Source organism: Petaurus breviceps, unplaced genomic scaffold, assembly GCF_028583685.1.
Source record: "Petaurus breviceps papuanus isolate PSGF00001 unplaced genomic scaffold, PetGlider_PUasm1.0 90919, whole genome shotgun sequence".
Lineage (NCBI taxonomy): Eukaryota > Metazoa > Chordata > Mammalia > Diprotodontia > Petauridae > Petaurus > Petaurus breviceps.
In genome coordinates this window covers 29,191,825-29,207,926 of record NW_027187378.1, presented here as the reverse complement: position 1 = coordinate 29,207,926, position 16,102 = coordinate 29,191,825, and the positions used below count along the sequence as shown (strand labels likewise).

At 41.7% G+C, this 16,102-nt stretch overlaps 1 long non-coding RNA gene across 1 annotated transcript; it reads right to left on the bottom strand.

Annotated features, from left to right (window-relative positions):
* Positions 1-1,271: 1,271 nt before the first annotated feature.
* On the bottom strand, positions 1,272-8,335 carry LOC138152024 (uncharacterized). Its single transcript, XR_011165998.1, has 3 exons — positions 7,859-8,335; positions 2,826-6,196; positions 1,272-1,745 (listed from the first exon to the last, which is right to left on the bottom strand). It is a non-coding gene; the product is annotated as an uncharacterized lncRNA (long non-coding RNA).
* Between the last annotated feature and the right edge of the window lie 7,767 nt (positions 8,336-16,102).

Sequence of the window (16,102 nt, the reverse complement as noted above, 5' to 3'; positions counted from 1 at the left end):
CATGATCTCCTCATGCACGGGGAGTGTGAACCAATGGAGGGGGATGGGTGAACAAGTCACATCAGCAACAAGCAAGCTGTCTCATGGGAGACTTCCTTGTGAGCTGGCAACTGGACTGTGGCCCTCAGCACTTCCTTATCTCCAACGAGTACAGAGCGGCTTTGGAACCAAGAGGCCCTGAGACCCTTCCTGATTTCCTAGGTGACAAGAAGTGCTTGGAACTCACATTGTCCTGTACAATTATGTTCTGCCCAGTTTTGTTTGAGAATAAGACCTTGTATAGGTTTGCTGGGACTAGTTTTTTTTTTTTTTATCAAATCCTATTGTTTAATTCTGGGTAAAATCTGATTTAGAATAAGTTCATACAATATGTCTTTATATGATAGTCAATATGGCAAGCAGTGGGTCCTGCAGTAAAGTACTATAATTACCTTTGTGAGGCCGCTTTTCCAAGCCTTCCTGCTGCCTTTGAATACATTATGGCTTCAGTATGTTTTCTTTTTCTTTATGATCTAGCATGAATTCATTAGTGTAGGGCATGCAACTGAGGAAAGATCCTCTATAGTGTAGTTCAAGTCTACAAGTTCTGTTAGAGCAATTTTGAGAAAACTGAGGTCAAGAGACTTGACCAGGGTCACACGGCCAGTATGTTTCTGCAAACAAAGGTTTTCTTGCCTGTTAGTTTATTCTAAAGTTTAGTACTTTGTTCATTGTACTTAGCATCAGAACATTTCTCTTCTTTCCAGTTCTTGTTGGCTATTGCTTGTAGCCATCCTAATTTCAGGTTTGGGCAGATATAAATAACCTAACATATACATGTCTATCCCATAGGATATGTGCCCAGCTGATTTACTGTTAACTGACTAGTGTTATGGAAACACTTAATTCAGATTTATACTCATCAATCCATGGAATCAAACTTTACTAATCTGGATTATGCAATTCTCTATTTAACAATAAGGGCATCAGTCCCTCTAGGAACAAACCACAAGCTGTTTTCCTTAAGGTCCTAGTAAGCCTGTCTCATACTGGTGCTCATGGAAATTTCTCTCTCTGCTCTGCTAGAACCCAGATGTCTTGCTCCAAGATGGTATTCTGGCAAGCCTCTGTCAATCAGCAGTGCTCTCAAGAGAACATGGAATGCTCATATTTCCAAGTTTGGGGAAGGCAGGAGTCTTCCTAGTCATGACCAAGTCACAATGACTGGGTTCTTGTAATGCACCTCTGAGGGCTGCTGCTGTGAATAATTTTAAGGGTCTAAACACAAGGTATAACAAACACTCTATTCAGAACTAAACTTTATAACAACTTATTACTAAGGTGACTACATAGCCTTAAACAAAACATATCATCCAGCATATCCCATAATACTTAGTATGTAACATGGCACACAGCACATATCATTGCATCCCCAAAATACTTGTTTATACAATCAGGGGGTCCCAGGCCAGGGTCTTCCTTAGTACAACACATCCTTAAGGGGTAGCAGAAAATACCACATCGTCCACCCTAGGTCACAGTAAGTTACAACTCCTCAGTCAATACAGGGTGTCCAAGTAAAGTCCTCTTTCACCTTAACTCAAGGCTGAACTCCAAGCCCCGACTGTTCCTGCTCTTGCTGGGTTCAAACACTGGCAACTCTCCATTCCTGCGACTTGTCTCAGCTAATGGGGACTACTTCACTCCAAGCTCTCCTTGTTCCTGCCTTGCTGCAGGCTTCAGGGACTCCTGCTCAGTTTCTTTCTCTGGGAAAACAAAGCTTAACAGAGCAATAACAATATTTACACACATTACCAACAATGTCATCCTAATTCACTTTCATAGCCCAGAGGTTCCTTGATAACAGCTTTTAAAAGGGATTTAGCTAAAGATAAGCTAGAACCTGTGGGCACATCTCTTCCTCCATTAACAGAGGTCTCCTCTCCACTACTGCTAGTCTCCATCACTCAGCAAGTCTCTACCACTGCCAGCTCAGCAAGTCTCCTCTGTTGCTAGCTCTCCCAAGCTTCAATGCTCATCTTTTTCCTCTGGGTTTACATAGCCAGGCGGCCCTTTAAACAACAGCTACCCAAAATCTTCTTCCTCTTCTTCTCAAGCAAAACTCTTCTCAGGAGTTCTCAAGTATTCTCAGAAGTGAGCTTCAAGGCGATATCAAGCTTCCAGTTTATATACTGTTTTACTTGGCATCTGATTGGCTGAGTTCATGTGCATAGCCCACATGCATTATCTGATTGGCTGAGTGTGTAGTCCACATGGGTTGTGCAGCACTCAGCATTGACAGGCTTAGTGCCCAAAGGCATGAAAACCCTCAGGCCTCTGAATCTAATCGACTTAATGCCTGAGAGCATTTAAAGCCAAGCCTCAGCATCTAATGTGCTATAGTTGTGGATTACCAGGAATTAGAGGACACCAATCCTTGAGGTATTTACAATTTAGCCTGAGGCTGGAAAACTGAATTCCAAAAAAGAAAAACAGCAAAAAATCCCACTTTGTCGTTATAAGCCTCCACTGGGTTTTTATAGTTACGGGTAAGGGTGTTTATAAATTACATCTAAGTTCTTATTGGTGATTAGTTACTTAAGTTTACAATGAAAAGAAACTCTCAGTCAAAGCTTTAGTTAACTACTGTCATTAGCAAATATTTAATAATTGTTTATTAGGTTTGGGTAGGGGAACATACATTATTAGTAGTTGTTTACCAAATTTGGGGAACACACCAGCCTATATACAAGTAGCTCATTAGAGAAAAACAGCTTACATAACAACTATTTAGTCACAAAATAGAAGATTAAAATAAATGGTGTGTGGGTCAGAAAACCACTTACCCCAAAATTAAGAATCTGAAGTAGACAGGAGATGGACAGGAAGCTTTATTCAGTTTGGAGGGAAAAGGGAATCCTCACCCAGATGAATCAAAAGAGGGAGGTACCCAACGTGAGGCAAAGTGAAGTTTTTAAACCCTAACAAAGTCAAGTCACCTCCCACTGCTGTCCCTTGCTTCCATTGGCTGGGAGGCGGGCTTACAGTCTGGGTGAGAATAAGGACAAAGGATGGGGAAACAGTTCACGTCCTTATTTGACAAGTGCTAAAGCAAGGGAGGGGAAAGATCAAAAGGTCGAAAGCAAAGGGTAGAGGTCGAAAGACTCCTAAAGGGCTAAGGAAGGGGGAAGGGTGAACAGAAACTCAAGGCCTGTTCCCACAAGAAACCTTATTAGATTTTAGGATATAGTCTTGAGAAGTTTTCACCTCTCCCACTCAATAGAATTGCTCACAAGTTAATATATATACTTATTCTTACTACAGCATGTAAGGGGAGTACATTTACTTAGCATGTAAGGACATAGTTATCAAACATGGGGTAAGGATGGAGGGTGATAGTTCAGGTTTAGCTAATTTGAGCAGACTGCCAAGTCCTTTCTTTGCCTCCCATTTTCTCCATGGAAATGACATTAGTAGTGGCTCTCACAGGTCTAAAAAAGCAGCCATCTGTCACAGTGTATTGTTGGGAGTTTTTTTAAAAAATCACAGAGATGCTACTGACCACATCACCAGTATATAGCCTTCTATTGTGCACAAAACAAACAAAAAACTTTATACTTCAGTTGCCTATGTGTCAGAAACTAGTCCCATTAAACATCTTCTAACTCCCAGTGGTTTCTAATGCTATCAATCTATGGGATAGGCACTTCTCCCTTGAAATTCTATTCAGACTTCAGCCTAGGTTTTTGCTCCTTGAAATTTCATCTGTTCTCCAGGGCCTGCTCCCTCCCTTGTAATGTCTGTAGGTCTGGCCCTAGCCTACCCCAGGTAGACTTATTTTGTTCCCGATATTATGAGGGCATTGTGGGGAAGGAGTTGATGTGGAACCTCTGATGAGATGACAAGGCTAGAAAAACCAGAGTCCCCTGTAAGGCATCCCTAGTTCACTTGTTAGACTTTTGATGAAGAACCACGAGAAGACTCCAAGTATGTAAATTCCTTTGGACTATGTTCAAACTAGATTTGAGTCTTCTTTTCTTTAATGTTCATTGAAACATGGAGTGAACAATGTAAGCTTCATTTTTTTTTTTAACAGATTTTGTCCTTAGTGAGCCATCTCCTGAACTGAAATGTCAGAAATTGCTGGAGAGGAGGGACATATATTCACAATCTACTCTTCAACCCAGCTTTCCATTTGATGAATTTATTCCCATGGAGTCTAGAAATTATCCCTCAGCAGTCCATCAGACACTTTGTCCACTCTTCCCCATAGTATAATCATCCATCCACGCAGTGAGAATATTGTTGTTTCTTGCCTGGAGAGAAAACAGAAAGCTTGGGATACGAAGGAACTGAAAAGGTCACGTATTCCTCCTCATCTCAATAGGAGTCTCCCTTCTGCCATAAGGACTTGTGTATAACATTACCTAAAGATTGCCACTATTTCAAATGATGATATCTTCCCCCAATGGTCTTTTTCTTGTTTTCTTTGGGGAAGCAGGAAATTGGGATACCTCTTCCATTCTTGTCTTATTAAGGAGTCAATACAGAACTTGGGTCTTTCTGAATTTATACTTATTTGCTGGCATAATAGCTCAACAAGAGGATAATAAATAATTCCTCATTTTCTGTGAATTTATTATGTGTTGGGGACTTGTCCAGTGATGCCGACAAATTGCTTGGTCGGTGACACAATGAAAAAGACACAGGTCAGGTAGGATGCAAGCAAGCAGTCTGTTTATTATGCATTTGCTGTATCCTTTTATACCCACATGACAAGGAAATATCACAGTAAAGTAACACAGACCCCATTCCCTTAGACTATGTGGTTCCCATACTGAATATGGTAAACATGTTTTTTACTTTGTACCTTATCTTGCATATACATCAGTTCATGGAGAAGCTTTGTACCAGCCTTTCTTAAGCATAACTAAGTACACAGCCTTGTGGGATACAAATCCTGGACTGGACTTGTAGTTACATTTTGCCTACCTCCTCAACATCTTCCCCTTTCTTCTGCTTTTAAGTGAAGTTAATGGACTTGTGTCTATAATTGAATTGCAAGCTGCCTTTCTCATTTGCACAAGGGCAACACCCAGATGGAAAAAAGGAGCATTAATCCTAAAGGAATAAGGGTCAATACCCAATGAGATAAGGACATAAAAGAATTAGCATTTTTAAACCATTGAAGCAGATTCTTAGCCATCTTGTCCACAATAAATGAGACACCTGCTCTTGCAATATCAGCAGTCATATTTCTTAACCAATCCAGATCTCTGTCAAGTGATGAATTGGCCCATATCCCCAACAATTTCTTTTTTACATCTTCCCATATTGTTACAGATTCATTAAACCCCATGAGTGTAATACATGCATACTGGAAACTATAATCACACCTCAACTGCATTTGAACCTCCAATAGATCCAGTTCACTTCCCACAGCTATCAGGGCTCCCTGGAGAGCATCCAATTTTCTTTCAAAATCCTCATTTACTTTCATCTAAACCCTCAAAGCATAAGACACATTCCAGGCCAATTCCTGCGTAAATTGAGCAGTCTGTATAGAAGTTTGGAGAGTCAGCACAGATTGAGATATAGCAGTTATGGAAGCTACAAAGGATACTAAGGAAACTATGCCAAATATTATGCAACTAATACACCTTTTTGTCCTGTATAACTGTTTGCTGATGTCAAGCAACACATAATCAGCAGAGGAGGCTAGCCACCCATCTTCCACTTTCACAGGATAAAACGCATACAATGGTCTTTCTAGAAAAAATACAGTAAAATTCTGAAAAGGGAATCTAAAAAACTTGTTTGGAGTTCCATTAATGCATCTTAAAATAGTACAATTCTTTGTTTCTACATGGAATATAGTTCTCTGATGTGTGATATTTACACCTGTATCTGGACATGTCATGAATGCATGATCCTTGTCCTTGTACACATTCCCCCACCACAGTCATGGTATACACTTCTTGATTTCATTCCATCGTCCGTACCCATGGTGAGTTCAGCACAAATGTTCACAATTGCTTTTGTCCTTCAGATACTGACAAGTTCCCAAGAAGTATTGTCAGCAGGAGCAGCATCCCATTCCTCTGGCATCTGTGGTCATCGTCTTTTTCTTTTCCGGATCTTGGGTGTTCAGCTTCCTCAGCTGCTTGGATAACCTGAATATTTTTCTCTGGTACCCATACAGTCTTTTTCCCATTACCTGTGGAGATACAAGCAAACCCTTGTCCCCATGTTAACAACCTGGCTGGCCCTGACCACCTCCCCATCATAGGGTCCTTCCACATTACTAACATCTGTTCTCCATTTGAGAGCTGTCCCCTGGGGCATTTGAACTGTTTTTGTGCAGGCATGAGCCCCTCCCTATCTAAAACCAAAAAATTTAAAGTATAAAGGACCAGATTAATTCTTCTCATTATCCTTCCTATCCTCTATTCCCTCATTTTTTTTTGTTTGTGGAGGGGTGCGTTAGTGTCTCTATGTCTCCTTTCCATGATGGGCTGCCCTGCGGGGTTATACAGGATCTCAGTTTTATGTTCAATCTGGTACATGAGACAGAATTGTTTAAAGGAAGTGGAAGTATAAGCAGGGTCGTCAGTTTTCAGTTCCCTGGGAACTCCCACTGAAGCAAAACAGACCATAAGATGATCTATGAAATGCTTTGTTGCTTCTCCAGCTAAAGGAGTGGCCATAGTATAACCTGAGAAAGTATCAACTGAGACATGTAAATATTTTAACTTTCCCAGCTCTGGGATGTGTGTGACATCCATTTGCCATAGTTGTAGTGGTTGGAGGCCTTGTGGATTAACTGCCGTCCTGAGAGGTGCAGGATGGTAGGGAACACAACATTGGCATGATTTTTACAATCTTTCTAGCCTGCTCTTTGGTGATGTGAAACTGTTTTCTTAACATGCGTGTGGATTGATGAAATCGTGAATGAGAATCTTGGGCTTCCTGAAAATGAAACGTGAGTAATAAATCTGCTTTCTGATTGCCTGCTGTCAAGGGGCCTGGCAATGCTGTATGCGAGGGAATGTGCATTATATAAATCCACCCTCTCCTTTCTCTGACAACTTCTGGTAAAGTCTCAAATAATTGTGTAATCTCATTGCCTTGATTTCTAATGTGGGCTGTTTCAATACCCTGCAGGGTGTACATAGCTTATTTGCTATCAGAGATAACATTTACATCCCCTGAAAGTTCTTCCAATGTACATATGACTGCATAAAGTTCATTCTTTTGAGTGGACTGAAAAGGAGTATTTAATGATTCTCTACATCTTTTGAGCTGGCCCCCAGAAAGCAGCCTTGACTGCCTTGGTAGCATCAGTAAACACTAGCGTGGCTGGCTGCAAAGGTTTTGCAGAGACCTTTTCAGAACAAATCCATTGATATTGTTGAAAGAACTGAAACACCTTTTTGTATGTTGTCTTAATTGCCTTGAAATGTGGCAAGAAAGACCTGCTACTCCTGATTTTGAGAAAAAAGAGTGCCTAGTTGTTCTTGAGTATAAGGAGTCTGAACAGCCCACAGCTATCTGCCCTGTTGGCTGTAAACCTCTTAGAATACATTTCCTTGCCAACATAGCTGTTAGATCAGGATAAGGAGTAATAGACCTCTTTGGCTGGGCAGGTAAAAAGCTCCACTCAAGAGTATCCTCTTGCCTACGGCACTTCGGCGGCGGGCAGTATTGTGACTTCATAATCTTTGGCAGGGTCCCACCTACCGCGGGGGCTGCCGTTTTGCTACAGGATTAAGTGTGCGAGGGGAGGTTAAATCAGACGTCCCCCCCTCCCCCCGGTATTATACAGTTCCTTGAGATCAGCATTCGGTATCCCTATGAGAGGGTCAAATGAACCACTTACCCAAGAAATCAAATCGGAAGCAGGCTTGCAGTGAACAGAGAGGTTTATTTTTCTTCTTCCCGGGGTGTCCTTCACCAAGAAGATTCAATGAGTATGGGGCAAATGGGGTTTTTAAACCCCGGTCCAGTAGGGTCGGTTTCTCTCAATCGCTCCCCTTTCGCTGTTCCCATTGGATGAGGGGAGGGCTCACAATCTAAAGGCAGTGACGATTCAGAGGATGGGGGTGGGGGAGGAGGGCTTGGGCGGTCCTGCCTCCTGTTGGCGAGGGAGCAGGGCTCACCCACCGGCTGGACCATTTCTCATCCCTATTTGTGGGGAGGGGAGGCCAGCAGTTTGGCGCGAAGAACAAAAGGTCATGGAACACGCTTCTCTAGCTACTACTCCTTACTCTCATTGGCTGAGAGACGAATTCACATTTGGGACTATCCTTCTCTTCCATTGGCTGGGGAGGAAGAGCTAGCTGCCCTTGTTCTCGTTGCTCTCGTTGCCTAGAAGACGACTGAGTCTCGCGGGAATATCAGTCCGGGTATATATCAGAATATCAGACGATTGGTGGGCAGGGCGAAAAGCCAGGAAGTTTCAGCCAGAAGAGAACGGGTTTTTACAGAGAAACTTTAAAGGAGAAAGTAAGGTGCTGGGGGAAAAGGAGGAAAAAGGGAAGGGGAGAGGGGGTCCCACGTTCTGCACTTCCTCCAGAGAAGCCAGGACTCCATTTCTGGGAAGTCTAAACAGGATACATCGCACTCCACCCCCCCTCTTTTACACACTTTCCACACCATCCTTGGTATAACTCATCCACCTGTTTTTCATCTTTTTCCACATTAACATAACCCTCTGTAATCTCTATTCAGTCTTGGGACTCGTTCCCTTCCCCTGGATTGGCTGCAAGCCGTTCCCGAAGAACCCTCAATTTAACAGGTCCAGGATCCCTAATAGATTGCAATCTAGAGGAAATGAAAGACATTAGACTGTTCAGTATACAGGGTCCAAATAGGAGGCATATTATGGAAACCACAATAAAGAAAACGATTGAATATATTACAGACTTCCACTCATCCCATATGGATGTGATGGGGGCAGTTGTCGGGTTTCTTCCATCCTTGTAGCTCTCATGTAGGTGATGTATATTGGTCACTATTTGCTGTGATCTATACACAAACAACAAGAGAGGTTCACTACCATGCATACACCTCCTTCAGCGGCCAGCAAGTAATATAAAGCTGTTCGGTTGTCTTAAGACCTCACATGCCAAGGAGTCTAAGGATTCTTGTGAGCTCTGCAGAGCAGCAGCAGTTTCATTAGTAATTATCTCTATAGTTTTAGTGATGTTAGTTAAGACAGTCTCATGATCAATATATCCTACCCATGGTATGAGAAATGCTGTGGTCTTTCTAACCCACCAAAGGAAGCTGTCCCATGAGCTCCACTTGGTGTGATGTGAACTCTGGTCTGAGGAAGTTCCATACCACCCTACTTGCATTGTAGGAACTTGGACAATGGAAAGCATTGAGGGTAGTAACCATATCCCAATGAGGGTAGTCAGGCCAGGCCTCATTTACAATTAGGGAAGCTGCAGATCTCCCACAGACAAATATATAACCTGTCAGAGCACACACTGAATTTAGTCTGGTAGTTATTCAGCATAGACAAAACATTTTATCCCCAGGCGTTGGATGTATTACAAGTTGGGAGGAAGAAAGGATGTAAATAAGTTTGTCTTAATCTACTGTATACCTTCCACGAGGGTGGTTTTGGGTCAGGGGGTTCTGTAGCAATGTTCCTAAGACTATTTCCCCATGTCAACACAGTGGAATTGGGGAACCAGTAGCTACAATTAGTGGGAATATACATGTAAACACCAGTAAGATTGAAAAAGGTCAATCTTTTTGTACAACAATCCCACATAATATGGGTATAATTAGGAGCATTGAACATAGTGATATTTCCTTCCACACAAATATAAAGGGACCAGTTTGTGCTGTCCCTGCTAAGCTTCACTAATATAGGACCATAATGTTGAGATTCACTATATATCATATTAAAGAAAAGATCTCCAGTAGTAAAATAGGGTATGGATAAAAAGGTATTTTTCTCCAGCTGTACTTGGAATAGAGGTGTGGCATGTCTCTTGGAGGGATATGGATCTGGTCACACAGTGAGATTTCGCAGTCCCTTACACTGTGGTGGTCCATTCCTCACTTGAGGATGTATTTGACATACGCAACACTCCTGTGGTCCCATATTGGCTACCGCCTGTCCCAGCCACACAAGGAAATTTTGTTGCCATTCTGTCATTACAGGGGAAATTAAAGCCCAGAGATCATAAGAGAAACAGCTAAGGAGGTTCCCATAATATAGAAGTACAGAAGGATTAAAAGAAAACCAATAACAAATAGTGTCAGTAGAGTCAATATGCTTGTCACCCCAGAAGAGAGTGGTTCATGTGTTCTCCTGGTGAGAAGGGTAATGGCTATGTCGGAGGTGCAGTTTCAGGTTATCAGAATCAGTTGATTGGATTGTCCATGTTATGGGAGGCTCCACAGGTCCTTTTACTCCAGTGTGATGAGTCCAGCCTCTCTTTTGAGTCTGATTACCTGTGTCCGATGTTAACAGGACCTGAAAGGGACCTTCCCAAATAGGGGTCAGTTTTAACTCCTTCTATGCCCTGATCAGAACCCAGTCTCCTTTTTTGGTATTTATGGACTGGACATCCCAGGGGTGGAGTCTGGACGATTAGTCCTTTTGTCTGTAAAGCATGGAGATGTTTTACTAAAGATGTTACATAGTTTCTAAGAAATTTATCTTTTTGATCAAATGGGGCCCCAATTCCCTATTATCCCCAATTCCAAAAATGTAATGTAATGCCAAGGAAAGGCAACTTCCCAAGGTTCAGAATACCAGCACAGGTGCTCTCCATTTTATTCAGTGACAAACCAAGAACAGAGAAGGTCAAAACATGGCATCATTCAAAATACAGCATTTACTAAGGTTGATTAAATAATCTCCAAGTACTACCCCACCCCAGGACCTTCCAATCATTCATTCAATTACAAAGTCCCCGTTCTAAATACTACTCCACCCCTAGGCTGTACCTTCATTTAGTCCACCACAAAGCCCCTCTTCTCAAATGGAGATTAGTTTCCAATCATAAGTAAAGTACATTCATTTGTTCAACCATAGAACACAAAAAGGTCAAAAGTTCCCCACACCTGGATCACAATTGAATCTACCCCAGAGTTACATCAAGTTTAAGCACAGCACTTAATACCCAAATGGAGGTCTTTTCTTCATCTTGACACCAGGCAAGTTCTCAGCAATCTTAGTTCCTGGGGAGACAAGGCTTAGCAAGGCCACAAGATACATTGCCAGTCTCTTCATTAATTTATCCTCTGTCTGTAGAACAGTCCTAGAACCCCTGAAAACATTAGCAAAACCCTCTCCCAGGATTTCTGTAAACATACAACAAGAAAATCCTTCTTCAGGGCTTCTGAACCAACAGAAAGGTTCCCAGACCCCTGCAACAACAGCACTGTCCTTCACCAGTGGACAGTATTCATTCTGTCTGCAGGACAGTCTCCAGACCCCTGCAACAACAGCACTGTCCTTCACCAGTGGACAGTATTCACTCTCTGTCTGCAGGACAGTCTCAGTAGCTCTGAACCAACAGAAAGGTTCCCAGACCCCTGCAACAACAGCACTGTCCTTCACCAGTGGGCAGTATTCACTCTCTGTCTGCAGGACAGTCTCAGGAGCTCTTAGCCAACAGCCAGGTTCCAGGACTTCTTCAACAAAAGGACTGTCTTTCACCAGTGGACAAATCTGGCAAAACAACATCAAAACAGACAAAGTACCAGCAAAACAGCCATGTCTCCTCAGTCCTTGGCAGCTCGGGGCAGGTCTCAAAAGTCCAGGGCAATTCAAAGTGGCCCTCAGCAATCCTCTCAGTCTCTCTCTGCCTCCACGAGGTGCTGCTTCCAAAAAGTTCTTCTGCCTCTCACTTGTGTCTCTCCAAATCTACGTCACCAGCTCCTCCCAGTTCAGGACTTTCTTTTCACATCAACAAGTCCATCCCACAGGTGGGATTAACAAGCTCTGGGTTTTCAATTTGAAAACCAAGCCAATACAGGGGAATCTTTATATTCCATTACTATCACAACCCCATTTGACTAGCATGGTTGCATCTCAACTGGGTTCCTCCTTCCCTTCAGGGACTGCAGTAATATCAGCCAGGTTGGGTAGAAGTAAGTCAAGTGTTCCTTTCCAATGCATTACTCCAAAGTTTTCCTCCCTCCATCTGCCATCTGCCTCTCCCAGGAGAGGCAAAAAATGAATTGCTCATGGATAGCTGTGCACTGACCTGTATGAAATCTTAGTTTGGGGAGTCCTTGGGCAGAGTAGAACAGTATGCCAAGGAATCACAGGTCTATAGATTAATTGTGCAGGAAGGGATCTGAGATGCCATTGAGTCCAGCCTTCTCATTTTACAAGTGAGGATACTGAAGCACAAGGGTTAGTGATGGATACAGAGTCACACATCTAATAAGACTCAGAGGCAGGATTTGAATCTAGGTGTTTATGACTCCAAGTCCGTCACCCTATTCACTACACAGTGCTGATTCATTCTGACTCCTCTTAAAAGTCTCAAGATGGTCCTGATGCTATCAAGCTGTGATACCCTTTATTTAATTACTGATATGACCCCCTTTCTCTGGTCAGAATTTTGTCATGACAATAGTTAATAGCCTCAGAAAAAAAATGGCCCATTTTCTCCTTTGTAGCGGGGCATCCATTAATGATTATTCATTGGGTTTAGTACTTCAAAGAGTTCTTGCTCTAACTACCATCCAGACCACATCCCTCCATCATCTGCATAAGGATAACATGAGAGATTGCCAAATGTTTTGTGGAAATTTAGGTATACTATTTCTCTCACATTCCCCTGATTAAGTATAACAACCCTAAATTAGAAAACCTGTAGGCCATAATCACTGCTCATTCCAAACCTTGCCACCAGTTGCTATCCTAGCAGGTTTGGATCTGATTGTAATTAATTATATGACTAAATGCATGTGACTTGCACACACCTGGGTGTTTCTGAACATGGGATTCACTAATGATATCTCCACAATTCTAATAAACCATCCTAAAACTTTGTGAAATTAGGAGGATGAACATGGTTTGATTTAATGCTAAAAGATGCTCTGGATTTATTTTGTGAGATTTGACTACATCTCTTTAACCTATGCAAATGAAAGGATTGACGTGTTTTTTATCTAATTTTTTTATTGATAAATGTTGTTTTATAGTTGAAAATAATAAACAGACACATAACCAGATCCCAATCAAAGTATACACCCCTGAAACTATTAAGTACAACAATGCAATGTTTATGACCCTTGGAACCATAGATTGTTGTAATTTATTCTTTTTTGAAGGAAAGGAAGACTGGATTCTTTAACTTTGACTAAATTTTGTTTAGTGTATTTAACCTAACTTTTGCTATTGTTTGATGTTTATTTTAAATGAAAGTTTTTCATTCCTCCCTGGAGTAGGACAAGGTTCACACACTACAGTTGGGTCCAATATGCCTTCCAAGACAAGGATTGTGTAAGATGCAGAATTTGAAGCTGTACCACTCAAATCAGTGAGCATTTATTAAGTGCCTACTACATGCCAGTCACTGTACTATGTGTTAGGAATACCAAAAAAAAAAAAATAACATAGTCTCTGCCCTCAAGGAATTGGAGGGAGACAACATTCACCCACCTAAGGTATCATTCTGAAGTTTGAGTACATGGCAGAGACTGAACAAATTAAGTTATAATAATAAGCCAAATAATTCTAGATGTTGATTATAAAGGACATTTCTGAGTAACTGAAGTAGGGTTTTGGGGGACAATTAACCTGTGATAGTTCTACTATGATCTCATAGGAAATACCTAGCAACCATTTATATCAGAGAGCTTTCAGATAGACTTCTGAGTGACCAGCGGTAGAATGAAACTCTGTGCATGCACATGTATGCACAAAGTAAAGGACAGAGCCCAATGAAGTGTTTTTTTTAAACAAACTAGCAAAAAGAAGAGCAAACAAAATCTATATTAGGTTCATAATTTTAATAAGGGCCTGTTTGCCTCAGTTTCCTCATTTATAAAATGGTCTGGAGAAGGAAATGGCAAAACACTCCAGTATCTCTGCCAAGAATGCCCCAAATGGGATCACAGAGAGTCAGACACGACTGAAGAACAACAGCAACAAATAAATGTCAGAAGAAATCTGAGTCCAAACTCCTTCCTTCTGCCCTCTCTCTTGCCAATTTAATTATATCCATGTTCCTATGGAATTGGTTAAAAAACTGCATATGAGGAGTCCATTTTAGTAAGGATTTTCAGTCTATAAAGTTCTGTATCTCTGTATGTAGTTGGTGGAGGAGATGTTTTCTCCTTGCACCCAGAGGATTCAGGCCAAATAAATTTGAACTATCCCAAAGGAGGTGGGGGAAGGGGGAATGAAAGAGGGGTGGAGGTTGGAAGGAATAAGCATTTATAGTGTCTACCATGAGCCAGGCACTGTGCTAAGAACTTTACAAGTGTTATCTCATTTGATCCTCACAACAACCCTGGGAGGTAGGTTATTATCCCCATTTTACAGATGAGGAAACTGAGCCAAAGTTAAGTGACTTGCCCAGGGGTCACACAGCTAGTTAAGTGTCTGAGGCCAGATTTGAACTCAGGAAGATGAGTCTTCCTGAATTCTGGCCCAATGCTCTATTCACTACCTAGTAAATATTTAATAATAGACTCTCTCTTTCCTCTCCTGCCCCAAAATGTACCTGTGACATACTTTTAAGTTTAATCTGTATTAACATTTTCTTCATCATTTCCTAAGTCTGGCCATTCAACGAAACAATAAATCAAGCCCTGATTTGTAGAGTTTTCCTATTTCTGAAGTGTAAATGCTTCTTGTGAAAATTTAGCAATCCACTCCTTACTTTACTGGTACAAGCAGGCTCCAACAAACTTTTGTTTGTCTCTCTTCTGGAAGACAAAGGAAATGAACACATGTGTATTTACTTCTATAACCTTATGCAAGGTTCCCACTACCCCATCCTCCCATCCCCCCACCTGTTGAAGGCATTTAGCAAGAGGTGAGGAATCCTTGAGCATGGTGTTTCTAAGGGCTCATTGGAAGCACATTGAACTTTTGACAGCAGTTAAGGAACTAGGAGGAAAGAGATGTGGAGGCCAGGTTGAGGAAGTGTCTGTGATACAGGTGAAGGAAGCTGATGACCATAGTCACCTAGAGTGGTTCAAAGGCTGAGCTAAGACAGATGCATTTCAGGCCACAAATTTGAAAAAGAAGCATATTTGTGACTTCCCTGCCCAGATGTAGACTATGCACTTTCTACCCTTGAATTCCATGAGGTCTTTGAAAGATAAAATTTTTTTTTAATTATTTATTCTTCAAGGGGCAAGACTGTTTGGGGACAATCTCCACCTTAACCTGGAAACATCTGTCCTATTTCACATGTATTTTCAATAAAAGCTTTTTCAATAGTATCTAATCAAAATTTCAACAAAGCTTGTCATGATTTAGAGCTCATTAGTTATTTAGGAGTGGTTCTCCAAAGGCAAACACTTGGTCCAGAAAATTAAGGGTACAAAGTGAGTGGGGAGGTGGGAGGTAAGAGTCAGGACCAGGAATCAGAGATTCTTTGGGCAGATGAAAAAAATCATATCTCCTAAATCCAGGAAGATTTTGTTGTTCTTGTCATATTTGATTCTTCGTGAACCCATCTGGCGTTTTCTTGGCAAAGATACTAGAGTGGTTTTGCCATTTCCTTCTCCAGCTCATTTTACAGATGAGGAAACTGAGGCAAACAGGGTTAAGTGACTTCTGCAGGGTTACACTGCTAGTGAGTATTTGAGGTCAGATTTGAATTTAGGGAGATGAGTCTTCCTGACTTTCAGGCCCAGCACTCTATCTGCACCACCTAGCTCAGGAAGCTATTTGTCCCTAAATCTAGTTATTAAATGTTGTGAGGTAAAATTAGGAAATTGGGCAAGCCCTCTGGAAACCTAATTGATTGGGAGTTGGGGGGGAGGGGAGGCAGGAGGGTAATGAGGGTTTGCTGTTGCCAATGTTTGATTTTAATCTGGGGCTATGGAATCATTCAGTGTCACTGATGAGGTCACAACATTCTGAAGAGTCCCAGGTGATCATTTGGATCATAACAGCCCTACA